The following is a 24,743-nucleotide window of genomic DNA, read 5'->3' as shown; positions in this document are numbered from 1 at the left end:
CTACCACTGAGCTATATCCCCAGCTTTTCAGTAAAATCAGAATGACAAAATATCAGTACATCATGAAAGAGTGTGAGGATCATACTAAGTTGTGCCAGAAAGTACAACCTTGAAACTGTGGAACAGGAGAAGTAGTTCTTAATATTATTTATTAAAGGAAAACTGGATCATTTAAAAAACAGATTTATTTGTTTCATTGTTATTTTATTTGAATAGGCAGTGGTACATAGGACCAATGCCTCTACATACAATGATTGTTTTGAAACATTCTTAAAGGGGAAGAGGTTTTTACGGGACACCTTATCATTTGAGGATTGGTTACCACAATCACTGAGATGGTGATGAAGTATGATTGTTTTGGGCCAAATTATGGTGGAAAAACATTTCTACGTACCACTACAATTCAGTATTTGGAAGGTACACCCAAACACCCCTTTCGAATACCTTCCATTTAGTACATCAGAAAAAGCCATTTTGCATTTGCAAATGGCCTGATTCTTCAGACCAGCCTTCTTGCAACTGCAATGATAGTTCGTACATCTTGCACGTAGGCAGAGCTTTTAAGGAGAAATTAAATAGTTCCTACGTTGCACAAAAATGAAGTGCTTCGAACAAACACATACTTTGCATGCACAGAGAAGAGGTGGAATATATGTAAGACTGAAGACACAGGTGAAATGAGAAATAGATTGACTGCTTCGCTGCCAAGTTTTATACGCCATTTCTTCAGTGCAATACAAGAAAGCACCAAACATTATAACAAAGTTGTCAATTGGTTTCATAGTCCATTCCCTTTGTTTAGTGCTGTGAAAGGAAGAGCGGAATTCCAAAATTGATCAATGATGTTTCAGAAATTTCCCAAAGGGAATAACAAGCAGAGTGTTAAAAACTGGATTTACTCACAGGTTTTGAGCAGGAAACACTGAAATGCTATTAAAGTGCAATATCCAAGGGAACACTGACTCTGTCAAAAATGATCCAAATGGAATTGATGAAATGTCCCAATTACAAACAACAGAATCAAAATAGGGTGAGGGGACACCCGGATTTGAACCAGGGACCTCTTGATCTACAGTCAAATGCTCTACCACTGAGCTATATCCCCAGCTTTTCAGTAAAATCAGAATGACAAAATATCAGTACATCATGAAAGAGTGAGAGGATCATACTAAGATGTTCCGGAAAGTACAATCTTGAAACTGTGGAACAGGAGAAGTAGTCCTTAATATTATTTATTAAAGGAAAACTGGATCATTTAAAAAACAGATATTTGTTTCATTGTTATTTTATTTGAATAGGCAGTGGTATATAGGACCAATGCCTCTACATACAATGATTGGTTTGAAACATTCTTAAAGGGGAAGAGGTTTTTACGGGACACCTTATCATTTGTGGATTGGTTACCACAATCACGGAGATGGTGATGAAGTATGATTGTTTTGGGCCAAATTATGGTGGAAAAACATTTCTTCGTATCACTACAATTCGGGATTTGGAAGGTACACCCAAACACCCCTTTCAAATACCTTCCATTTAATACATCAGAAAAAGCCATTTTGCATTTGCAAATGGCCTGATTCTTCAGACCAGCCTTCTTGCAACTGCAATGATAGTTCATACATCTTGCACGTAGGCAGAGCTTTTAAGGAGAAATTAAATAGTTCCTACGTTGCACAAAAATGAAGTGCTTCAAACAAACACATACTTTGCATGCACAGAGAAGAGGTGGAATATATGTAAGACTGAAGACACAGGTGAAATGAGAGATAGATTGACTGCTTTGCTGCCAAGTTTTATACGCCATTTCTTCAGTGCAATACAAGAAAGCACCAAACAGTATAACAAAGTTGTCAATTGGTTTCATAGTCCATTCCCTTTGTTTAGTGCTGTGAAAGGAAGACCCGAATTCCAAAATTGATCAATGATATTTCAGAAATTTCACAAAGGGGATAACAAGTCGAGTGTTAATAACTGCATTTACTCACAGGTTTTGAGCAGGAAACACTGAAATGCTATTAAAGTGCAATATCCAAGGGAACACTGACTCTGTCAAAGATGATCCAAATGGAATTGATGAAAAGTCCCAATTACAAACAACAGAATCAAAATAGGGTGAGGGGACACCTGGGTTTGAACCAGGGACCTCTTGATCTGCAGTCAAATGCTCTACCACTGAGCTACATCCCCAGCTTTACAGTAAAAGCAGAATGACAAAATATCAGTACATCATGAAAGAGTGTGAGGATCATACTAAGTTGTGCCAGAAAGTACAACCTTGAAACTGTGGAACAGGAGAAGTAGTCCTTAATATTATTTATTAAAGGAAAACTGGATAATTTAAAAAACAGATTTATTTGTTTCATTGTTATTTTATTTGAATAGGCAGTGGTACATAGGACCAATGCCTCTACATACAATGATTGTTTTGAAACATTCTTAAAGGGGAAGAGGTTTTTACGGGACACCTTATCATTTGAGGATTGGTTACCACAATCACGGAGATGGTGATGAAGTATGATTGTTTTAGGCCAAATTATGGTGGAAAAACATTTCTACGTACCACTACAATTCGGTATTTGGAAGGTACACCCAAACACCCCTTTCGAATACCTTCCATTTAATACATCAGAAAATGCCATTTTGCGTTTGCAAATTGCCTGATTCTTCGGACCAGCCTTCTTGCAACTGCAATGATAGTTCGTACATCTTGCAAGTAGGCAGAGCTTTTAAGGAGAAATTAAATAGTTCCTATGTTGCACAAAAATGAAGTGCTTCAAACAAACACATACTTTGCATGCACAGAGAAGAGGTGGAATATATGTAAGACTGAAGACACAGGTGAAATGAGAAATAGATTGACGGCTTCGCTGCCAAGTTTTATACGCCATTTCTTCAGTGCAATACAAGAAAGCACCAAACAGTATAACAAAGTTGTCAATTGGTTTCATAGTCCATTCCCTTTGTTTAGTGCTGTGAAAGGAAGAGCCGAATTCCAAAATTGATCAATGATGTTTCAGAAATCTCCCAAAGGGAATACCAAGCCGAGTGTTAAAAACTGCATTTACTCACAGGCTTTGAGCAGGAAACACTGAAATGTTATTAAAGTGCAATATCCAAGGGAACACTGACTCTGTCAAAGATGATGCAAATGGAATTGATGAAAAGTCCCAATTACAAACAACAGGATCAAAATAGGGTGAGGGAACACCCGGATTAGAACCAGGGAACTCTTGATCTGCAGTCAAATGCTCTACCACTGAGCTATATCCCCAGCGTTTCAGTAAAATGTGAATGACAAAATATCAGTACATCATGAAGGAGTGTGAGGATCATACTAAGTTGTGCCAGAAAGTACAACCTTAAAACTGTGGAACAGGAGAAGTAGTCCTTAATATCATTTATTAAAGGAAAACTGGATCATTTAAAAAACAGATTTATTTGTTTCATTGTTATTTTATTTGAATAGGCAGTGGTACATAGGACCAATGCCTCAACATACAATGATTGTTTTGAAACATTCTCAAAGGGGAAGATGTTTTTACGGGACACCTTATCATTTGAGGATTGGTTACCACAATCACTGAGATGGTGATGAAGTATGATTGTTTTGGGCCAAATTATGGTGGAAAAACATTTCTACGTACCACTACAATTCGGTATTTGGAAGGTACACCCAAACACCCCTTTCGAATACCTTCCATTTAATACATCAGAAAAAGCCATTTTGCGTTGGCAAATGGCCTGATTCTTCAGACCAGCCTTCTTGCTACTGCAATGATAGTTCATACATCTTGCACGTAGGCAGAGCTTTTAAGGAGAAATTAAATAGTTCCTACGTTGCACAAAAATGAAGTGCTTCAAACAAACACATACTTTGCATGCACAGAGAAGAGGTGGAATATATGTACGACTGAAGACACAGGTGAAATGAGAAATAGATTGACTGCTTCGCTGCCAAGTTGTATACGTAATTTCTTCAGTCCAATACAAGAAAGCACAAAACAGTATAACAAAGTTGTCAATTGGTTTCGTAGTCCATTCCCTTTGTTTAGTGCTGTGAAAGGAAGAGCCGAATTCCAAAATTGATCAATGATGTTTTAGAAATTTCCCAAAGGGAATAACAAGCTGAGTGTTAAAAACTGCATTTACTCACAGGTTTTGAGCAGGAAACACTGAAATGCTGTTAAAGTGCAATATCCAAGGGAACACTGACTCTGTCAAAGATGATCCAAATGGAATTGATGAAAAGTCCCAATTACAAACAACAGAATCAAAATAGGGTGAGGGGACACCCGGATTTGAACCAGAGACCTCTTGATCTGCAGTCAAATGCTCTACCACTGAGCTATATCCCCAGCTTTTCAGTAAAATCTGAATGACAAAATATCAGTACATCATGAAAGAGTGTGAGGATCATACTAAGTTGTGCCAGAAAGTACAACCTTAAAACTGTGGAACAGGAGAAGTAGTCCTTAATATCATTTATTAAAGGAAAACTGGATCATTTAAAAAAACAGATTTATTTGTTTCATTGTTATTTTATTTGAATAGGCAGTGGTACATAGGACCAATGCCTCAACATACAATGATTGTTTTGAAACATTCTTAAAGGGGAAGATGTTTTTACGGGACACCTTATCATTTGAGGATTGGTTACCACAATCACTGAGATGGTGATGAAGTATGATTGTTTTGGGCCAAATTATGGTGGAAAAACATTTCTACGTACCACTACAATTCGGTATTTGGAAGGTACACCCAAACACCCCTTTCGAATTCCTTCCATTTAATACATCAGAAAAAGCCATTTTGCGTTTGCAAATGGCCTGATTCTTCAGACCAGCCTTCTTGCTACTGCAATGATAGTTCGTACATCTTGCACGTAGGTAGAGCTTTGAAGGAGAAATTAAATAGTTCCTACGTTGCACAAAAATGAAGTGCTTCAAACAAACACATACTTTGCATGCACAGAGAAGAGGTGGAATATATGTAAGACTGAAGACACAGGTGAAATGAGAAATAGTTGACTGCTTCGCTGCCAAGTTTTATACGCCATTTCTTCAGTGCAATACAAGAAAGCACCAAACAGTATAACAAAGTTGTCAATTGGTTTCATAGTCCATCCCCTTTGTTTAGTGCTGTGAAAGGAAGAGCCGAATTCCAAAATTGATCAATGATGTTTCAGAAATTTCCCAAAGGGAATAACAAGCTGATTGTTAAAAACTGCATTTACTCACAGGTTTTGAGCAGGAAACACTGAAATGCTATTAAAGTGCAATATCCAAGGGAACACTGACTCTGTCAAAGATGATCCAAATCGAATTGATGAAAAGTCCCAATTACAAACAACAGAATCAAAATAGGGTAAGGGACACACGGATTTGAACCAGGACCCTCTTGATCTGCAGTCAAATGCTCTACCACTGAGCTATATCCCCAGCTTTGCAGTAAAATCAGAATGACAAAATATCAGTACATCATGAAAGAGTGTGAGGATCTTACTAAGTTGTGCCAGAAAGTACAACCTTGAAACTGTGGAACAGGAGAAGTAGTCCTTAATATTATTTATTAAAAGAACACTGGATCATTTAAAAAAACAGATTTATTTGTTTCATTGTTATTTTATTTGAATAGGCAGTGGTACATAGGACCAATGCCTCTACATACAATGATTGTTTTGAAACATTCTTAAAGGGGAAGAGGTTTTTATGGGACACCTTATCATTTGAGGATTGGTTACCACAATCACGGAGATGGTGATGACGTATGATTGTTTTGGGCAAAATTATGGGGGAAAAACATTCTACGTACCACTACAATTCGGTATTTGGAAGGTACACCCAAACACCCATTTCGAATACCTTCCATTTAATACATCATAAAAAGCCACTTTGCGTTTGCAAATGGCCTGATTCTTCAGACCAGCCTTCTTGCAACTGCAATGATAGTTCGGACATCTTGAACGTAGGGAGAGCTTTTAAGGAGAAATTAAATAGTTCCTACGTTTCACAAAAATGAAGTGCTTCACACAAACACATACTTTGCATGCACAGAGAAGAGGTGGAATATATGTAAGACTGAAGGCACAGGTGAAATGAGAAATAGATTGACTGCTTCGCTGCCAAGTTTTATACGCCATTTCTTCAGTGCAATACAAGAAAGCACCAAACAGTATAACAAAGTTGTCAATTGGTTTCATAGTCCATTCCCTTTGTTTAGTGCTCTGAAAGGAAGAGCCGAATTCCAAAATTGATCAATGATGTTTCAGAAATTTCCCAAAGGGAATACCAAGCCGAGTGTTAAAAACTGCATTTACTCACAGGTTTTGAACAGGAAACACTGAAATGCTATTAAAGTGCAATATCCAAGGGAACACTGACTCTGTCAAAGATGATCCAAATGGAATTGATGAAAAGTCCCAATTACAAACAACAGAATCAAAATAGGGTGAGGGGACAACCGGATTTGAACCAGGTACCTCTTGATCTGCAGTCAAATGCTCTACCACTGAGCTATATCCCCAGCTTTTCAGTAAAATCAGAATGACAAAATATCAGTACATCATGAAAGAGTGTGAGGATCATACTAAGTTGTGCCAGAAAGTACAACCTTGAAACTGTGGAACAGGAGAAGTAGTCCTTAATATTATTTATTAAAGGAAAACTGGATCATTTAAAAAACAGATTTATTTGTTTCATTGTTATTTTATTTGAATAGGCAGTGGTACATAGGACCAATGCCTCTACATACAATGATTGTTTTGAAACATTCTTAAAGGGGAAGAGGTTTTTACGGGACACCTTATCATTTGAGGATTGGTTACCACAATCACTGAGATGGTGATGAAGTATGATTGTTTTGGGCCAAATTATGGTGGAAAAACATTTCTACGTACCACTACAATTCAGTATTTGGAAGGTACACCCAAACACCCCTTTCGAATACCTTCCATTTAGTACATCAGAAAAAGCCATTTTGCGTTTGCAAATGGCCTGATTCTTCAGACCAGCCTTCTTGCAACTGCAATGATAGTTCGTACATCTTGCACGTAGGCAGAGCTTTTAAGGAGAAATTAAATAGTTCCTACGTTGCACAAAAATGAAGTGCTTCGAACAAACACATACTTTGCATGCACAGAGAAGAGGTGGAATATATGTAAGACTGAAGACACAGGTGAAATGAGAAATAGATTGACTGCTTCGCTGCCAAGTTTTATACGCCATTTCTTCAGTGCAGTACAAGAAAGCACCAAACATTATAACAAAGTTGTCAATTGGTTTCATAGTCCATTCCCTTTGTTTAGTGCTGTGAAAGGAAGAGCGGAATTCCAAAATTGATCAATGATGTTTCAGAAATTTCCCAAAGGGAATAACAAGCAGAGTGTTAAAAACTGGATTTACTCACAGGTTTTGAGCAGGAAACACTGAAATGCTATTAAAGTGCAATATCCAAGGGAACACTGACTCTGTCAAAAATGATCCAAATGGAATTGATGAAATGTCCCAATTACAAACAACAGAATCAAAATAGGGTGAGGGGACACCCGGATTTGAACCAGGGACCTCTTGATCTACAGTCAAATGCTCTACCACTGAGCTATATCCCCAGCTTTTCAGTAAAATCAGAATGACAAAATATCAGTACATCATGAAAGAGTGAGAGGATCATACTAAGATGTTCCGGAAAGTACAATCTTGAAACTGTGGAACAGGAGAAGTAGTCCTTAATATTATTTATTAAAGGAAAACTGGATCATTTAAAAAACAGATATTTGTTTCATTGTTATTTTATTTGAATAGGCAGTGGTATATAGGACCAATGCCTCTACATACAATGATTGGTTTGAAACATTCTTAAAGGGGAAGAGGTTTTTACGGGACACCTTATCATTTGTGGATTGGTTACCACAATCACGGAGATGGTGATGAAGTATGATTGTTTTGGGCCAAATTATGGTGGAAAAACATTTCTTCGTATCACTACAATTCGGGATTTGGAAGGTACACCCAAACACCCCTTTCAAATACCTTCCATTTAATACATCAGAAAAAGCCATTTTGCATTTGCAAATGGCCTGATTCTTCAGACCAGCCTTCTTGCAACTGCAATGATAGTTCATACATCTTGCACGTAGGCAGAGCTTTTAAGGAGAAATTAAATAGTTCCTACGTTGCACAAAAATGAAGTGCTTCAAACAAACACATACTTTGCATGCACAGAGAAGAGGTGGAATATATGTAAGACTGAAGACACAGGTGAAATGAGAGATAGATTGACTGCTTTGCTGCCAAGTTTTATACGCCATTTCTTCAGTGCAATACAAGAAAGCACCAAACAGTATAACAAAGTTGTCAATTGGTTTCATAGTCCATTCCCTTTGTTTAGTGCTGTGAAAGGAAGACCCGAATTCCAAAATTGATCAATGATATTTCAGAAATTTCACAAAGGGGATAACAAGTCGAGTGTTAAAAACTGCATTTACTCACAGGTTTTGAGCAGGAAACACTGAAATGCTATTAAAGTGCAATATCCAAGGGAACACTGACTCTGTCAAAGATGATCCAAATGGAATTGATGAAAAGTCCCAATTACAAACAACAGAATCAAAATAGGGTGAGGGGACACCTGGGTTTGAACCAGGGACCTCTTGATCTGCAGTCAAATGCTCTACCACTGAGCTACATCCCCAGCTTTACAGTAAAAGCAGAATGACAAAATATCAGTACATCATGAAAGAGTGTGAGGATCATACTAAGTTGTGCCAGAAAGTACAACCTTGAAACTGTGGAACAGGAGAAGTAGTCCTTAATATTATTTATTAAAGGAAAACTGGATAATTTAAAAAACAGATTTATTTGTTTCATTGTTATTTTATTTGAATAGGCAGTGGTACATAGGACCAATGCCTCTACATACAATGATTGTTTTGAAACATTCTTAAAGGGGAAGAGGTTTTTACGGGACACCTTATCATTTGAGGATTGGTTACCACAATCACGGAGATGGTGATGAAGTATGATTGTTTTAGGCCAAATTATGGTGGAAAAACATTTCTACGTACCACTAGAATTCGGTATTTGGAAGGTACACCCAAACACCCCTTTCGAATACCTTCCATTTAATACATCAGAAAATGCCATTTTGCGTTTGCAAATTGCCTGATTCTTCGGACCAGCCTTCTTGCAACTGCAATGATAGTTCGTACATCTTGCAAGTAGGCAGAGCTTTTAAGGAGAAATTAAATAGTTCCTATGTTGCACAAAAATGAAGTGCTTCAAACAAACACATACTTTGCATGCACAGAGAAGAGGTGGAATATATGTAAGACTGAAGACACAGGTGAAATGAGAAATAGATTGACGGCTTCGCTGCCAAGTTTTATACGCCATTTCTTCAGTGCAATACAAGAAAGCACCAAACAGTATAACAAAGTTGTCAATTGGTTTCATAGTCCATTCCCTTTGTTTAGTGCTGTGAAAGGAAGAGCCGAATTCCAAAATTGATCAATGATGTTTCAGAAATCTCCCAAAGGGAATACCAAGCCGAGTGTTAAAAACTGCATTTACTCACAGGCTTTGAGCAGGAAACACTGAAATGTTATTAAAGTGCAATATCCAAGGGAACACTGACTCTGTCAAAGATGATCCAAATGGAATTGATGAAAAGTCCCAATTACAAACAACAGGATCAAAATAGGGTGAGGGAACACCCGGATTAGAACCAGGGAACTCTTGATCTGCAGTCAAATGCTCTACCACTGAGCTATATCCCCAGCGTTTCAGTAAAATGTGAATGACAAAATATCAGTACATCATGAAGGAGTGTGAGGATCATACTAAGTTGTGCCAGAAAGTACAACCTTAAAACTGTGGAGCAGGAGAAGTAGTCCTTAATATCATTTATTAAAGGAAAACTGGATCATTTAAAAAACAGATTTATTTGTTTCATTGTTATTTTATTTGAATAGGCAGTGGTACATAGGACCAATGCCTCAACATACAATGATTGTTTTGAAACATTCTTAAAGGGGAAGATGTTTTTACGGGACACCTTATCATTTGAGGATTGGTTACCACAATCACTGAGATGGTGATGAAGTATGATTGTTTTGGGCCAAATTATGGTGGAAAAACATTTCTACGTACCACTACAATTCGGTATTTGGAAGGTACACCCAAACACCCCTTTCGAATACCTTCCATTTAATACATCAGAAAAAGCCATTTTGCGTTGGCAAATGGCCTGATTCTTCAGACCAGCCTTCTTGCTACTGCAATGATAGTTCATACATCTTGCACGTAGGCAGAGCTTTTAAGGAGAAATTAAATAGTTCCTACGTTGCACAAAAATGAAGTGCTTCAAACAAACACATACTTTGCATGCACAGAGAAGAGGTGGAATATATGTACGACTGAAGACACAGGTGAAATGAGAAATAGATTGACTGCTTCGCTGCCAAGTTGTATACGTAATTTCTTCAGTCCAATACAAGAAAGCACAAAACAGTATAACAAAGTTGTCAATTGGTTTCGTAGTCCATTCCCTTTGTTTAGTGCTGTGAAAGGAAGAGCCGAATTCCAAAATTGATCAATGATGTTTTAGAAATTTCCCAAAGGGAATAACAAGCTGAGTGTTAAAAACTGCATTTACTCACAGGTTTTGAGCAGGAAACACTGAAATGCTGTTAAAGTGCAATATCCAAGGGAACACTGACTCTGTCAAAGATGATCCAAATGGAATTGATGAAAAGTCCCAATTACAAACAACAGAATCAAAATAGGGTGAGGGGACACCCGGATTTGAACCAGAGACCTCTTGATCTGCAGTCAAATGCTCTACCACTGAGCTATATCCCCAGCTTTTCAGTAAAATCTGAATGACAAAATATCAGTACATCATGAAAGAGTGTGAGGATCATACTAAGTTGTGCCAGAAAGTACAACCTTAAAACTGTGGAACAGGAGAAGTAGTCCTTAATATCATTTATTAAAGGAAAACTGGATCATTTAAAAAAACAGATTTATTTGTTTCATTGTTATTTTATTTGAATAGGCAGTGGTACATAGGACCAATGCCTCAACATACAATGATTGTTTTGAAACATTCTTAAAGGGGAAGATGTTTTTACGGGACACCTTATCATTTGAGGATTGGTTACCACAATCACTGAGATGGTGATGAAGTATGATTGTTTTGGGCCAAATTATGGTGGAAAAACATTTCTACGTACCACTACAATTCGGTATTTGGAAGGTACACCCAAACACCCCTTTCGAATTCCTTCCATTTAATACATCAGAAAAAGCCATTTTGCGTTTGCAAATGGCCTGATTCTTCAGACCAGCCTTCTTGCTACTGCAATGATAGTTCGTACATCTTGCACGTAGGTAGAGCTTTGAAGGAGAAATTAAATAGTTCCTACGTTGCACAAAAATGAAGTGCTTCAAACAAACACATACTTTGCATGCACAGAGAAGAGGTGGAATATATGTAAGACTGAAGACACAGGTGAAATGAGAAATAGTTGACTGCTTCGCTGCCAAGTTTTATACGCCATTTCTTCAGTGCAATACAAGAAAGCACCAAACAGTATAACAAAGTTGTCAATTGGTTTCATAGTCCATCCCCTTTGTTTAGTGCTGTGAAAGGAAGAGCCGAATTCCAAAATTGATCAATGATGTTTCAGAAATTTCCCAAAGGGAATAACAAGCTGATTGTTAAAAACTGCATTTACTCACAGGTTTTGAGCAGGAAACACTGAAATGCTATTAAAGTGCAATATCCAAGGGAACACTGACTCTGTCAAAGATGATCCAAATCGAATTGATGAAAAGTCCCAATTACAAACAACAGAATCAAAATAGGGTAAGGGACACACGGATTTGAACCAGGACCCTCTTGATCTGCAGTCAAATGCTCTACCACTGAGCTATATCCCCAGCTTTGCAGTAAAATCAGAATGACAAAATATCAGTACATCATGAAAGAGTGTGAGGATCTTACTAAGTTGTGCCAGAAAGTACAACCTTGAAACTGTGGAACAGGAGAAGTAGTCCTTAATATTATTTATTAAAAGAACACTGGATCATTTAAAAAAACAGATTTATTTGTTTCATTGTTATTTTATTTGAATAGGCAGTGGTACATAGGACCAATGCCTCTACATACAATGATTGTTTTGAAACATTCTTAAAGGGGAAGAGGTTTTTATGGGACACCTTATCATTTGAGGATTGGTTACCACAATCACGGAGATGGTGATGACGTATGATTGTTTTGGGCAAAATTATGGGGGAAAAACATTCTACGTACCACTACAATTCGGTATTTGGAAGGTACACCCAAACACCCATTTCGAATACCTTCCATTTAATACATCATAAAAAGCCACTTTGCGTTTGCAAATGGCCTGATTCTTCAGACCAGCCTTCTTGCAACTGCAATGATAGTTCGGACATCTTGAACGTAGGGAGAGCTTTTAAGGAGAAATTAAATAGTTCCTACGTTTCACAAAAATGAAGTGCTTCACACAAACACATACTTTGCATGCACAGAGAAGAGGTGGAATATATGTAAGACTGAAGGCACAGGTGAAATGAGAAATAGATTGACTGCTTCGCTGCCAAGTTTTATACGCCATTTCTTCAGTGCAATACAAGAAAGCACCAAACAGTATAACAAAGTTGTCAATTGGTTTCATAGTCCATTCCCTTTGTTTAGTGCTCTGAAAGGAAGAGCCGAATTCCAAAATTGATCAATGATGTTTCAGAAATTTCCCAAAGGGAATACCAAGCCGAGTGTTAAAAACTGCATTTACTCACAGGTTTTGAACAGGAAACACTGAAATGCTATTAAAGTGCAATATCCAAGGGAACACTGACTCTGTCAAAGATGATCCAAATGGAATTGATGAAAAGTCCCAATTACAAACAACAGAATCAAAATAGGGTGAGGGGACAACCGGATTTGAACCAGGTACCTCTTGATCTGCAGTCAAATGCTCTACCACTGAGCTATATCCCCAGCTTTTCAGTAAAATCAGAATGACAAAATATCAGTACATCATGAAAGAGTGTGAGGATCATACTAAGTTGTGCCAGAAAGTACAACCTTGAAACTGTGGAACAGGAGAAGTAGTCCTTAATATTATTTATTAAAGGAAAACTGGATCATTTAAAAAACAGATTTATTTGTTTCATTGTTATTTTATTTGAATAGGCAGTGGTACATAGGACCAATGCCTCTACATACAATGATTGTTTTGAAACATTCTTAAAGGGGAAGAGGTTTTTACGGGACACCTTATCATTTGAGGATTGGTTACCACAATCACTGAGATGGTGATGAAGTATGATTGTTTTGGGCCAAATTATGGTGGAAAAACATTTCTACGTACCACTACAATTCAGTATTTGGAAGGTACACCCAAACACCCCTTTCGAATACCTTCCATTTAGTACATCAGAAAAAGCCATTTTGCGTTTGCAAATGGCCTGATTCTTCAGACCAGCCTTCTTGCAACTGCAATGATAGTTCGTACATCTTGCACGTAGGCAGAGCTTTTAAGGAGAAATTAAATAGTTCCTACGTTGCACAAAAATGAAGTGCTTCGAACAAACACATACTTTGCATGCACAGAGAAGAGGTGGAATATATGTAAGACTGAAGACACAGGTGAAATGAGAAATAGATTGACTGCTTCGCTGCCAAGTTTTATACGCCATTTCTTCAGTGCAGTACAAGAAAGCACCAAACATTATAACAAAGTTGTCAATTGGTTTCATAGTCCATTCCCTTTGTTTAGTGCTGTGAAAGGAAGAGCGGAATTCCAAAATTGATCAATGATGTTTCAGAAATTTCCCAAAGGGAATAACAAGCCGAGTGTTAAAAACTGCATTTATTCACAGGTTTTGAGCAGGAAACACTGAAATGCTATTAAAGTGCAATATCCAAGGGAACACTGACTCTGTCAAAGATGATCCAAATGGAATTGATGAAAAGTCCCAATTACAAACAACAGAATCAAAATAGGGTGAGGGGACACCCGGATTTGGACGAGGGACCTCTTGATCTGCAGTCAAATGCTCTACCACCGCGCTATATCCCCAGCTTTTCAGTAAAATCAGAATGACAAAATATCAGTACATCATGAAAGAGTGTGAGGATCATACTAAGTTGTGCCAGAAAGTACAACCTTGAAACTGTGGAACAGGAAAAGTAGTCCTTAATATTATTTATTAAAGGAAAACTGGATCATTTAAAAAACACATTTATTTGTTTCATTGTTATTTTATTTGAATAGGCAGTGGTACATAGGACCAATGCCTCTACATACAATGATTGTTTTGAAACATTCTTAAAGGGGAAGAGGTTTTTACGGGACACCTTATCATTTGAGGATTGGTTACCACAATCACGGAGATGGTGATGAAGTATGATTGTTTTAGGCCAAATTATGGTAGAAAAACATTTCTATGTACTACTACAATTCGGTATTTGGAAGGTACACCCAACCACCCCTTTCGAATACCTTCCATTTAATACATCAGAAAATGCCATTTTGCGTTTGCAAATTGCCTGATTCTTCGGACCAGCCTTCTTGCAACTGCAATGATAGTTCGTACATCTTGCACGTAGGCAGAGCTTTTAAGGAGAAATTAAATAGTTCCTATGTTGCACAAAAATGAAGTGCTTCAAACAAACACATACTTTGCATGCACAGAGAAGAGGTGGAATATATGTAAGACTGAAGACACAGGTGAAATGAGAAATAGATTGACGGCTTCGCTGCCAAGTTTTATACGCCATTTCTTCAGTGCAATACAAGAAAGCACCAAACAGTATAACAAAGTTGTCAATTGGTTTCATAGTCCATTCCCTTTGTTTAGTGCTGTGAAAGGAAGAGCCGAATTCCAAAATTGATCAATGATGTTTCAGAAATCTCCCAAAGGGAATACAAAGCCGAGTGTTAAAAACTGCATTTACTCACAGGCTTTGAGCAGGAAACACTGAAATGCTATTAAAGTGCAATATCCAAGGGAACACTGACTCTGTCAAAGATGATCCAAATGGAATTGATGAAAAGTCCCAATTACAAACAACAGAATCAAATAGGGTGAGGGACACCCGGATTAGAACCAGGGAACTCTTGATCTGCAGTCAAATGCTCTACCACTGAGCTATATCCCCAGCTTTTCAGTAAAATCAGAATGACAAAATATCAGTACATCATGAAAGAGTGTGGGGATCATACTAAGTTGTGGTAGAAAGTACAACCTTGAAACTGTGAACAGGAGAAGTAGTCCTTAATATTATTTATTAAAGGAAAACTGGATCATTTAAAAAACAGATTTATTTGTTTCATTGTTATTTTATTTGAATAGGCAGTGGTACATAGGACCAATGCCTCTACATACAATGATTGTTTTGAAACATTCTTAAAGGGGAAGAGGTTTTTACGGGACACCTTATCATTTGAGGATTGGTTACCACAATCACGGAGATGGTGATTTAGTATGATTGTTTTGGCCAAATTATGGTGGAAAAACATTTCTACGTACCACTACAATTCGGTATTTGGAAGGTACACCCAAACCCCCCTTTCGAATACCTTCCATTTAATACATCAGAAAAAGCCATTTTGCGTTTGCAAATGGCCTGATTCTTCAGATCAGCCTTCTTGCAACTGCAATGATAGATCGTACATCTTGCACGTAGGCAGAGCTTTTAAGGAGAAATTAAATAGTTCCTACGTTGCACAAAAATGAAGTGCTTCAAACAAACACATACTTTGCATGCACAGAGAAGAGGTGAAATATATGTAAGACTGAAGACAGAGGTGAAATGAGAAATAGATTGACTGCTTCGCCGCCAAGTTTTATACGTCATTTCTTCCGTGCAATACAAGAAAGCACCAAACATTATAACAAAGTTGTCCATTGGTTTTATAGTCCAATCCCTTTGTTTAGTGCTGTGAAAGGAAGAGCGGAATTCCAAAATTGATCAATGATGTTTCAGAAATTTCCCAAAGGGAATACCAAGCTGAGTGTTAAAAACTGCATTTACTCACAGGCTTTGAGCAGGAAACACTGAAATGCTATTAAAGTGCAATATCCAAGGGAACACTGACTCTGTCAAAGATTATCCAAATGGAATTGATGAAAAGTCCCAATTACAAACAACAGAATCAAAATAGGGTGAGGGGACACCAGGATTTGAAACAGGGACCTCTTGATCTGCAGTCAAATGCTATACCACTGAGCTATATCCCCAGCTTTTCAGTAAAATCAGATTGACAAAATATCAGTACATCATGAAAGAGTGTGAGGATCATACTAAGTTGTGCCAGAAAGTACAACCTTGAAACTGTGGAACAGGAGTAGTAGTCCTTAATATTATTTATTAAAGGAAAACAGGATCATTTAAAAAACAGATTTATTTGTTTCATTGTTATTTTATTTGAATAGGCAGTGGTACATAGGACCAAAGCCTCTACATACAATGATTGTTTTGAAACATTCTTAAAGGTGAAGAGGTTTTTACGGGACACCTTATCATTTGAGGATTGGTTACCACAATCACGGAGATGGTGATGAAGTATGATTGTTTTGGGCCAAATTATGGTGTAAAAACATTTCTATGTACCACTACAATTTGGTATTTGGAAGGTACACCCAAACACCCCTTTCGAATACCTTCCATTTAATACATCAGAAAAAGCCATTTTGCGTTTGCAAATGGCCTGATTTTTCAGACCAGCCTTCTTGCAACTGCAATGAAAGTTTGTACATCTTGCACGTAGGCAGAGCTTTTAAGGAGAAATTAAATAGTTCCTACATTGCACAAAAATGAAGTGCTTCAAACAAACACATACTTTGCATGCACAGAGAAGAGGTGGAATATATGTAAGACTGAAGACACAGGTGAAATGAGAAATAGATTGACTGCTTCGCTGCCAACTTTTATACGCCATTTCTTCAGTGCAATACAAGAAAGCACCAAACAGTATAAGAAAGTTGTCAATTGGTTTCATAGTCCATTCCCTTTGTTTAGTGCTGTGAAAGGAAGAGCCGAATTCCAAAATTGATCAATGATGTTTCAGAAATTTCCCAAAGGGAATACCAAGCTGAGTGTTAAAAACTGCATTTACTCACAGGCTATGAGCAGGAAACACTGAAATGCTATTAAAGTGCAATATCCAAGGGAACACTGACTCTGTCAAAGATGATCCAAATGGAATTGATGAAAAGTCCCAATTACAAACAACAGAATTAAAACAGGGTGAGGGGACACCCGGATTAGAACCAGGGACCTCTTCATCTGCAGTCAAATGCTCTACCACTGAGCTATATCCCGAGCTTTTCAGTAAAATCAGAATGACAAAATATCAGTACATCATGAAAGAGTGTGAGGATCAAACTAAGTTGTGCCAGAAAGTACAACCTTGAAACTGTGGAACAGGAAAAGTAGTCCTTAATATTATTTATTAAAAGAAAACTGGATCATTTAAAAAACAGATTTATTTGTTTCATTGTTATTTTATTTGAATAGGCAGTGGTACATAGGACCAATGCCTCTACATACAATGATTGTTTTGAAACATTATTAAAGGGAAAGAGGTTTTTACGGGACACCTTATCATTTGAGGATTGGTTACCACAATCACAGAGATGGTGATGAAGTATGATTTTTTTTGGCCAAATTATGGTGGAAAAACATTTCTACGTACCACTACAATTAGGAATTTGGAAGGTACACCCAAACACCCCTTTCGAATACCTTCCATTTAATACATCAGAAAAAGCCATTTTGCATTTGCAAATGGCCTGATTCTTCAGACCAGCCTTCTTTCAACTGCAATAATAGTTCGTACATCTTGCACGTAGGCAGAGCTTTTAAGGAGAAATTAAATAGTTCCTACGTTGCACAAAAAATGAAGTGCTTCAAACAAACACATACTCTGCATGCACAGAGAAGAGGTGAAATATATGTAAGACTGAAGACACAGGTGAAATGAGAAATAGATTGACGGCTTCGCTGCCAAGTTTTATACGCCATTTCTTCAGTGCAATACAAGTAAGCACCAAACAGTATAACAAAGTTGTCAATTGGTTTCATAGTCCATTCCCTTTGTTTAGTGCTGTGAAAGGAAGAGCCGTATTCCAAAATTGATCAATGATGTTTCTGAAATTTCCCAAAGGGAATACCAAGCCGAGTGTTAAAAACTGCATTTACTCACAGGCTTTGAGCAGGAAACACTGAAATGTTATTAAAGTGCAATATCCAAGGGAACACTGACTCTGTCAAAGATGATCCAAATGGAATTGATGAAAAGTCCCAATTACAAACAACAGAATCAAAATAGGGTGAGGGAACACCCGGATTAGAACCAGGGAACTCTTGATCTGCAGTCAAATGCTCTACCACTGAGCTATATCCCCAGCTTTTCAGTAAAATCTGAATGAAAAAATATCAGTACATCATGAAAGAGTGTGAGGATCATACTAAGTTGTGCCAGAAAGTACAACCTTAAAACTGTGGAACAGGAGAAGTAGTCCTTAATATCATTTATTAAAGGAAAACTGGATCATTTAAAAAACAGATTTATTTGTTTCATTGTTATTTTATTTGAATAGGCAGTGGTACATAGGACCAATGCCTCAACATACAATGATTGTTTTGAAACATTCTTAAAGGGGAAGATGTTTTTACGGGACACCTTATCATTTGAGGATTGGTTACCACAATCACTGAGATGGTGATGAAGTATGATTGTTTTGGGCCAAATTATGGTGGAAAAACATTTCTACGTACCACTACAATTCGGTATTTGGAAGGTACACCCAAACACCCCTTTCGAATACCTTCCATTTAATACATCAGAAAAAGCCATTTTGCGTTTGCAAATGGCCTGATTCTTCAGACCAGCCTTCTTGCTACTGCAATGATAGTTCGTACATCTTGCACGTAGGCAGAGCTTTTAAGGAGAAATTAAATAGTTCCTACGTTGCACAAAAATGAAGTGCTTCAAACAAACACATACTTTGCATGCACAGAGAAGAGGTGGAATATATGTACGACTGAAGACACAGGTGAAATGAGAAATAGATTGACTGCTTCGCTGCCAAGTTGTATATGTAATTTCTTCAGTCCAATACAAGAAAGCACAAAACAGTATAACAAAGTTGTCAATTGGTTTCGTAGTCCATTCCCTTTGTTTAGTGCTGTGAAAGGAAGAGCCGAATTCTAAAATTGATCAATGATATTTTAGAAATTCCCAAAGGGAATAACAAGCTGAGTGTTAAAAACTGCATTTACTCACAGGTTTTGAGCAGGAAACACTGAAATGCTATTAAAGTGCAATATCCAAGGGAACACTGACTCTGTCAAAGATGATCCAAATGGAATTGATGAAAAGTCCCAATTACAAACAACAGAATCAAAATAGGGTGAGGGGACACCCGGATTTGAACCAGAGACCTCTTCATCTGCAGTCAAATGCGCTACCACTGAGCTATATCCCCAGCTTTTCAGTAAAATCTGAATGACAAAATATCAGTACATCATGAAAGAGTGTGAGGATCATACTAAGTTGTGCCAGAAAGTACAACCTTAAAACTGTGGAACAGGAGAAGTAGTCCTTAATATCATTTATTAAAGGAAAACTGGATCATTTAAAAAACAGATTTATTTGTTTCATTGTTATTTTATTTGAATAGGCAGTGGTACATAGGACCAATGCCTCAACATACAATGATTGTTTTGAAACATTCTTAAAGGGGAAGATGTTTTTACGGGACACCTTATCATTTGAGGATTGGTTACCACAATCACTGAGATGGTGATGAAGTATGATTGTTTTGGGCCAAATTATGGTGGAAAAACATTTCTACGTACCACTACAATTCGGTATTTGGAAGGTACACCCAAACACCCCTTTCGAATACCTTCCATTTAATACATCAGAAAAAGCCATTTTGCGTTTGCAAATGGCCTGATTCTTCAGACCAGCCTTCTTGCTACTGCAATGATAGTTCGTACATCTTGCACGTAGGTAGAGCTTTTAAGGAGAAATTAAATAGTTCCTACGTTGCACAAAAATGAAGTGCTTCAAACAAACACATACTTTGCATGCACAGAGAAGAGGTGGAATATATGTAAGACTGAAGACACAGGTGAAATGAGAAATAGTTGACTGCTTCGCTGCCAAGTTTTATACACCATTTCTTCAGTGCAATACAAGAAAGCACCAAACAGTATAACAAAGTTGTCAATTGGTTTCATAGTCCATTCCCATTGTTTAGTGCTGTGAAAGGGAAAGCCGAATTCCAAAATTGATCAATGATGTTTCAGAAATTTCCCAAACGGAATAACAAGCTGATTGTTAAAAACTGCATTTACTCACAGGTTTTGAGCAGGAAACACTGAAATGCTATTAAAGTGCAATATCCAAGGGAACACTGACTCTGTCAAAGATGATCCAAATCGAATTGATGAAAAGTCCCAATTACAAACAACAGAATCAAAATAGGGTGAGGGACACACGGATTTGAACCAGGGACCTCTTGATCTGCAGTCAAATGCTCTACCACTGAGCTATATCCCCAGCTTTGCAGTAAAATCAGAATGACAAAATATCAGTACATCATGAAAGAGTGTGAGGATCTTACTAAGTTGTGCCAGAAAGTACAACCTTGAAACTGTGGAACAGGAGAAGTAGTCCTTAATATTATTTATTAAAAGAACACTGGATCATTTAAAAAACAGATTTATTTGTTTCATTGTTATTTTATTTGAATAGGCAGTGGTACATAGGACCAATGCCTCTACATACAATGATTGTTTTGAAACATTCTTAAAGGGGAAGAGGTTTTTATGGGACACCTTATCATTTGAGGATTGGTTACCACAATCACGGAGATGGTGATGAAGTATGATTGTTTTGGGCAAAATTATGGTGGAAAAACATTTCTACGTACCACTACAATTCGGTATTTGGAAGGTACACCCAAACACCCATTTCGAATACCTTCCATTTAATACATCATAAAAAGCCACTTTGCATTTGCAAATGGCCTGATTCTTCAGACCAGCCTTCTTGCAACTGCAATGATAGTTCGGACATCTTGAACGTAGGGAGAGCTTTTAAGGAGAAATTAAATAGTTCCTACGTTGCACAAAAATGAAGTGCTTCAAACAAACACATACTTTGCATGCACAGAGAAGAGGTGGAATATATGTAAGACTGAAGGCACAGGTGAAATGAGAAATAGATTGACTGCTTCGCTGCCAAGTTTTATACGCCATTTCTTCAGTGCAATACAAGAAAGCACCAAACAGTATAACAAAGTTGTCAATTGGTTTCATAGTCCATTCCCTTTGTTTAGTGCTGTGAAAGGAAGAGCCGAATTCCAAAATTGATCAATGATGTTTCAGAAATTTCCCAAAGGGAATACCAGCCGAGTGTTAAAAACTGCATTTACTCACAGGTTTTGAACAGGAAACACTGAAATGCTATTAAAGTGCAATATCCAAGGGAACACTGACTCTGTCAAAGATGATCCAAATGGAATTGATGAAAAGTCCCAATTACAAACAACAGAATCAAAATAGGGTGAGGGGACACCCGGATTTGAACCAGGTACCTCTTGATCTGCAGTCAAATGCTCTACCACTGAGCTATATCCCCAGCTTTTCAGTAAAATCAGAATGACAAAATATCAGTACATCATGAAAGAGTGTGAGGATCATACTAAGTTGTGCCAGAAAGTACAACCTTGAAACTGTGGAACAGGAGAAGTAGTCCTTAATATTATTTATTAAAGGAAAACTGGATCATTTAAAAAACAGATTTATTTGTTTCATTGTTATTTTATTTGAATAGGCAGTGGTACATAGGACCAATGCCTCTACATACAATGATTGTTTTGAAACATTCTTAAAGGGGAAGAGGTTTTTACGGGACACCTTATCATTTGAGGATTGGTTACCACAATCACGGAGATGGTGATGAAGTATGATTGTTTTAGGCCAAATTATGGTGGAAAAACATTTCTACGTACCACTACAATTCGGTATTTGGAAGGTACACCCAAACACCCCTTTCGAATACCTTCCATTTAATACATCAGAAAAAAGCCATTTTGCGTTTGCAAATGGCCTGATTCTTCAGATCAGCCTTCTTGCAACTGCAATGATAGATCGTACATCTTGCATGTAGGCAGAGCTTTTAAGGAGAAATTAAATAGTTCCTACGTTGCACAAAAATGAAGTGCTTCAAACAAACACATACTTTGCATGCACAGAGAAGAGGTGGAATATATGTAAGACTGAAGACACAGGTGAAATGAGAAATAGATTGACTGCTTCGCTGCCAAGTTTTATACGCCATTTCTTCAGTGCAATACAAGAAAGCACCAAACAGTATAACAAAGTTGTCAATTGGTTTCATAGTCCATTCCCTTTGTTTAGTGCTGTGAAAGGAAGAGCCGAATTCCAAAATTGATCAATGACGTTTCAGAAATTTCCCAAAGGGAATACCAAGCCGAGTGTTAAAAACTGCATTTACTCACAGGCTTTGAGCAGGAAACACTGAAATGTTATTAAAGTGCAATATCCAAGGGAACACTGACTCTGTCAAAGATGATCCAAATGGAATTGATGAAAAGTCCCAATTACAAACAACAGAATCAAAATAGGGTGAGGGAACACCCGGATTAGAACCAGGGAACTCTTGATCTGCAGTCAAATGCTCTACCACTGAGCTATATCCCCAGCTTTTCAGTAAAATCAGAATGACAAAATATCAGTACATCATGAAAGAGTGTGAGGATCATACTAAGTTGTGCCAGAAAGTACAACCTTGAAACTGTGGAACAGGAGAAGTAGTCCTTAATATTATTTATTAAAGGAAAACTGGATCATTTAAAAAACAGATTTATTTGTTTCATTGTTATTTTATTTGAATAGGCAGTGGTACATAGGACCAATGCCTCTACATACAATGATTGTTTTGAAACATTCTTAAAGGGGAAGAGGTTTTTACGGGACACCTTATCATTTGAGGATTGGTTACCACAATCACGGAGATGGTGATGAAGTATGATTGTTTTAGGCCAAATTATGGTGGAAAAACATTTCTACGTACCACTACAATTCGGTATTTGGAAGGTACACCCAAACACCCCTTTCGAATACCTTCCATTTAATACATCAGAAAAAAGCCATTTTGCGTTTGCAAATGGCCTGATTCTTCAGATCAGCCTTCTTGCAACTGCAATGATAGATCGTACATCTTGCATGTAGGCAGAGCTTTTAAGGAGAAATTAAATAGTTCCTACGTTGCACAAAAATGAAGTGCTTCAAACAAACACATACTCTGCATGCACAGAGAAGAGGTGAAATATATGTAAGACTGAAGACACAGGTGAAATGAGAAATAGATTGACGGCTTCGCTGCCAAGTTTTATACGCCATTTCTTCAGTGCAATACAAGTAAGCACCAAACAGTATAACAAAGTTGTCAATTGGTTTCATAGTCCATTCCCTTTGTTTAGTGCTGTGAAAGGAAGAGCCGTATTCCAAAATTGATCAATGATGTTTCTGAAATTTCCCAAAGGGAATACCAAGCCGAGTGTTAAAAACTGCATTTACTCACAGGCTTTGAGCAGGAAACACTGAAATGTTATTAAAGTGCAATATCCAAGGGAACACTGACTCTGTCAAAGATGATCCAAATGGAATTGATGAAAAGTCCCAATTACAAACAACAGAATCAAAATAGGGTGAGGGAACACCCGGATTAGAACCAGGGAACTCTTGATCTGCAGTCAAATGCTCTACCACTGAGCTATATCCCCAGCTTTTCAGTAAAATCTGAATGAAAAAATATCAGTACATCATGAAAGAGTGTGAGGATCATACTAAGTTGTGCCAGAAAGTACAACCTAAAAACTGTGGAACAGGAGAAGTAGTCCTTAATATCATTTATTAAAGGAAAACTGGATCATTTAAAAAACAGATTTATTTGTTTCATTGTTATTTTATTTGAATAGGCAGTGGTACATAGGACCAATGCCTCAACATACAATGATTGTTTTGAAACATTCTTAAAGGGGAAGATGTTTTTACGGGACACCTTATCATTTGAGGATTGGTTACCACAATCACTGAGATGGTGATGAAGTATGATTGTTTTGGGCCAAATTATGGTGGAAAAACATTTCTACGTACCACTACAATTCGGTATTTGGAAGGTACACCCAAACACCCCTTTCGAATACCTTCCATTTAATACATCAGAAAAAGCCATTTTGCGTTTGCAAATGGCCTGATTCTTCAGACCAGCCTTCTTGCTACTGCAATGATAGTTCGTACATCTTGCACGTAGGCAGAGCTTTTAAGGAGAAATTAAATAGTTCCTACGTTGCACAAAAATGAAGTGCTTCAAACAAACACATACTTTGCATGCACAGAGAAGAGGTGGAATATATGTACGACTGAAGACACAGGTGAAATGAGAAATAGATTGACTGCTTCGCTGCCAAGTTGTATATGTAATTTCTTCAGTCCAATACAAGAAAGCACAAAACAGTATAACAAAGTTGTCAATTGGTTTCGTAGTCCATTCCCTTTGTTTAGTGCTGTGAAAGGAAGAGCCGAATTCTAAAATTGATCAATGATATTTTAGAAATTCCCAAAGGGAATAACAAGCTGAGTGTTAAAAACTGCATTTACTCACAGGT

The 24,743-nt window shown here is 37.4% G+C and overlaps 7 non-coding genes across 7 annotated transcripts; all 7 read right to left on the bottom strand.

The window, feature by feature from the left end:
- Nucleotides 1-1,033: 1,033 nt before the first annotated feature.
- Nucleotides 1,034-1,105, bottom strand: TRNAY-GUA (transfer RNA tyrosine (anticodon GUA)). Its single transcript has one exon. It is a non-coding gene; the product is annotated as a tRNA-Tyr (tRNA).
- Nucleotides 1,106-2,115: 1,010 nt separating this feature from the next.
- TRNAC-GCA (transfer RNA cysteine (anticodon GCA)) lies at nucleotides 2,116-2,187 on the bottom strand. The gene has a single exon. It is a non-coding gene; the product is annotated as a tRNA-Cys (tRNA).
- A 2,096-nt stretch (nucleotides 2,188-4,283) lies between these two features.
- Nucleotides 4,284-4,355, bottom strand: TRNAC-GCA (transfer RNA cysteine (anticodon GCA)). Its single transcript has one exon. It is a non-coding gene; the product is annotated as a tRNA-Cys (tRNA).
- Nucleotides 4,356-7,534: 3,179 nt separating this feature from the next.
- Nucleotides 7,535-7,606, bottom strand: TRNAY-GUA (transfer RNA tyrosine (anticodon GUA)). Its single transcript has one exon. It is a non-coding gene; the product is annotated as a tRNA-Tyr (tRNA).
- A 1,010-nt stretch (nucleotides 7,607-8,616) lies between these two features.
- Nucleotides 8,617-8,688, bottom strand: TRNAC-GCA (transfer RNA cysteine (anticodon GCA)). The gene has a single exon. It is a non-coding gene; the product is annotated as a tRNA-Cys (tRNA).
- Nucleotides 8,689-10,784: 2,096 nt separating this feature from the next.
- Nucleotides 10,785-10,856, bottom strand: TRNAC-GCA (transfer RNA cysteine (anticodon GCA)). Its single transcript has one exon. It is a non-coding gene; the product is annotated as a tRNA-Cys (tRNA).
- A 10,760-nt stretch (nucleotides 10,857-21,616) lies between these two features.
- Nucleotides 21,617-21,688, bottom strand: TRNAC-GCA (transfer RNA cysteine (anticodon GCA)). Its single transcript has one exon. It is a non-coding gene; the product is annotated as a tRNA-Cys (tRNA).
- Nucleotides 21,689-24,743: the final 3,055 nt, after the last annotated feature.

Source organism: Lissotriton helveticus, chromosome 1_2 (genome assembly GCF_964261635.1).
Source record: "Lissotriton helveticus chromosome 1_2, aLisHel1.1, whole genome shotgun sequence".
NCBI lineage: Eukaryota > Metazoa > Chordata > Amphibia > Caudata > Salamandridae > Lissotriton > Lissotriton helveticus.
This window is presented reverse-complemented; position numbering and strand designations above follow the sequence as displayed.